Raw genomic sequence first — 3833 nt, forward strand, 5'->3', positions numbered from 1 at the left:
TTTCGCTGTCTGGAAGTGTATTTTGTCCTTTGTTTTGTCTGTAATTTTGCCCCCTTCTTTGTTTAACTGGTCTGAGTGGGTAGGCACAGGTACTGTTCACAGGCTACTCTCTCCCGCCACCCCACTACCACCTGCAGACAACAAGGACCGCCCAAGGGTGACTCCTCCTCATTGCAGAACATCTTTCTGATTCCAGGTCCTGAAGCCTACCCTAGAGTTTGATGCGCTCCATCACGTGACATTGCACTCCTGCAGCGGGTTAATTCACCAATCTCTAAAGTGCAAAGAATAGTGTAGATCCAGAAGACTGGGAGAGATATAAAGAACAGCAAAGGAAGATACAAAGGATAGTAAGAGCAGCAAAAAGGTAATGTGAAAAGAAGCTTGCCGGGGAAATCAAGATCAACACAAACATTTTCACAATTATTTTAGAAGAGGGTAATAATGGGTAAGGTGGGCCCTTTAAAACTGATACATAAGAACAGATGTAGGAGCAGGAGTCGGTCATTTTGCCCCTCAAGCCTGCTCCGCCATTCACCGGCGACAGCAGCGAGAGCGGCCCTGGGTGGAGACTGAGCGCAGAGACCGAGGATTTAAGGAGTGGGGAGAGAGAGAGCGGCCCAGACTCACCGGCGACAGCAGCGAGAGCGGCCCTGGGTGGAGACTGAGCGCAGAGACCGAGGATTTAAGGAGTGGGGAGAGAGAGAGCGGCCCAGACTCACCGGCGACAGCAGCGAGAGCGGCCCTGGGTGGAGACTGAGCGCAGAGACCGAGGATTTAAGGAGTGGGGAGAGAGAGAGCAGCCCAGACTCACCGGCGACAGCAACGAGAGCGGCCCTGGGTGGAGACTGAGCGCAGAGACCGAGGATGTAAGGAGTGGGGAGAGAGAGAGCGGCCCAGACTCACCGGCGACAGCAGCGAGAGTGGCCCTGGGTGGAGACTGAGCGCAGAGACCGAGGATTTAAGGAGCGGGGAGAGAGAGAGCGGCCCAGACTCACCGGCGACAGCAGCGAGAGCGGCCCTGGGTGGAGACTGAGCGCAGAGACCGAGGATTTAAGGAGCGGGGAGAGAGAGAGCGGCCCAGACTCACCGGCGACAGCAGCGAGAGCGGCCCTGGGTGGAGACTGAGCGCAGAGACCGAGGATTTAAGGAGTGGGGAGAGAGAGAGCGGCCCAGACTCACCGGCGACAGCAGCGAGAGCGGCCCTGGGTGGAGACTGAGCGCAGAGACCGAGGATTTAAGGAGCGGGGAGAGAGAGAGCGGCCCAGACTCACCGGCGACAGCAGCGAGAGCGGCCCTGGGTGGAGACTGAGCGCAGAGACCGAGGATTTAAGGAGTGGGGAGAGAGAGAGCGGCCCAGACTCACCGGCGACAGCAGCGAGAGCGGCCCTGGGTGGAGACTGAGCGCAGAGACCGAGGATTTAAGGAGTGGGGAGAGAGAGAGCGGCCCAAACTCACCGGCGACAGCAGCGAGAGCGGCCCTGGGTGGAGACTGAGCGCAGAGACTGAGGATTTAAGGAGCGGGGAGAGAGAGAGCGGCCCAGACTCACCGGCGACAGCAGCGAGAGCGGCCCTGGGTGGAGACTGAGCGCAGAGACCGAGGATTTAAGGAGTGGGGAGAGAGAGAGCAGCCCAGACTCACCGGCGACAGCAGCGAGAGCGGCCCTGGGTGGAGACTGAGCGCAGAGACCGAGGATTTAAGGAGCGGGGAGAGAGAGAGCGGCCCAGACTCACCGGCGACAGCAGCGAGAGCGGCCCTGGGTGGAGACTGAGCGCAGAGACCGAGGATTTAAGGAGTGGGGAGAGAGAGAAGTGATGCGCTATCAATTCCTCATAAAAGACAGAGAGTTAATTAATAGGCTTTTATTAGCAAAGAACAGAGCATGCCTCTCGTGGTTGCCTGGTATCCAAAAGGGCAGGGGGCTGCAGAGCAGTCACCTTTATACCCGGGCATGTGGGTGGAGCCAGGGGCGGAGTCAGCTGAGGCATGCATAGGCACAACAGTGTGCAACAACAACAACAACAACAATAACAAACAGTGGCCTACCACATTCACCCCTTGTTTAAAATTGAGTCCGGCGGGGTGAAGTGTACTAAAAGTTCATGTAAACTAAAAGTTCGTGTAATTAAGTCTATCAGGTGGCCTTGTATGCCATCCTGATCGTCGTAGCAGCGGCGGTGATGGTGCAGCATCCAACGCCGAACCTGGCGTCTCGTTGAGAGGTTATGTAGTCAATGGCGGGTCCTGGGGCTGCGGCATGCCGTCTACAGGGGTCGGGGTGTGGGTAGTGGTGGGTGGCGATGGTGGTGTCTCAGGGGCACCCGAAGGTGCGAGGTCTCGTGTGGAGACTGTGTCCTCCCGCCCGTCCGGGTACGCTACGTAAGCATACTGGGGGTAGGCGTGGGTAGTGGTGGGTGGCGAAGGGAGTGTTTCGGGAGCACCCGAAGGTGCGAGGTCTCGTATGGAGACTGTGTCCTCCCGCCCGTCCGGGTACACCACGTAAGCATACTGAGGGTTGGCGTGGAGGAGGCTCACCCTCTCGACCAGGGAGTCCGTCTTATGGGACCTCACGTGCTTCCGCAGTAGGACGGGTCCTGGAGAAGTCAGCCATGTCGGTAACGAGATTCCCGATGTGGACTTCCTGGGGAAGGAGAACATTCTCTCATGAGGGGTGGCATTGGTGGCTGTACAGAGCAGTGACCGAATGGAATGGAGCGCCGCAGGGAGGACCTCCTGCCAGCGAGAGGTCGGAAGGCCCTTAGATTTCAAGTTTAAAAGGACTGCCTTCCAGACCGTCGCATTCTCTCTTTCCAGCTGGTGGTCCTGCTTGTAGCAATACCTCTCGCGAGCAGGTACTGACGAAGTTCGTCACTCATAAAGGATGAGCCCCTGTCGCTATGAATATAGCTAGGGAAACCGAACAAGGCGAAGAGGTCATTCAGACATTTAATGACCGTGGTACTGGTCATGTCTGAGCAAGGGATGGCAAACGGGAAACGGGAGTACTCGTCAATTATATTGAGGAAGTACACATTGCGGTCAGAGGAGGGGAGGGGCCCTTTAAAATCGCCGCTCAGCCACTCGAAGGGGCGCGTGGCTTTGATCAGGCTCGCTCTGTCTGGCCTATAAAAATGCGGTTTGCACTCGGCACAGATTTGGCAGTTCCTGGTCATGGTCCTGACCTCCTCGATGGAGTAGGGCAGGTTACGGGATTTGATGAAATGGAAGAACCTGGTGACCCCCGGGTGGCAGAGGTCATTGTGGAGGGTTTTCAGTCTATCAACCTGCGCGTTGGCGCATGTACCACGTGATAGGGCATCTGGGGGCTCATTGAGTTTCCCGGGCCGGTACAAGTTATCGTAATTGTAGGTGGAGAGTTCGATTCTCCACCTCAAGATCTTATCATTCTTGATTTTGCCCCTCTGCTTATTATTAAACATAAAAGCTACTGAACGCTGGTCAGTGAGCAGGGTAAATCGTTTTCCGGCCAGGTAATGCCTCCAATGTCGCACAGCTTCCACAATGGCCTGGGCCTCCTTTTCGACAGAGGAGTGTCGAATCTCGGGGCCCTGGAGGGTCCTTGAGAAAAAGGCCACGGGTCTCCCCGCCTGGTTAAGGGTTGCAGCTAGGGCAAAGTCGGATGCGTCGCTCTCCACTTGGAAAGGGATGGACTCATCCACTGCGTGCATTGTGGCCTTCGCAATATCTCTTTTTATGAGAGTGAAGGCTGCACATGCCTCTGCTGTCAGGGGGAAGGAGGCGGACTTGATGAGGGGTCTGGCTTTGTCCGCATAGTTGGGCACCCACTGAGCATAGTAAGAGAAAAACCCTA

This window comes from Somniosus microcephalus, chromosome 6, assembly GCF_052327205.1.
Source record: "Somniosus microcephalus isolate GS21.2 chromosome 6, FLI_Smic_1.0, whole genome shotgun sequence".
Taxonomy (NCBI): domain Eukaryota; kingdom Metazoa; phylum Chordata; class Chondrichthyes; order Squaliformes; family Somniosidae; genus Somniosus; species Somniosus microcephalus.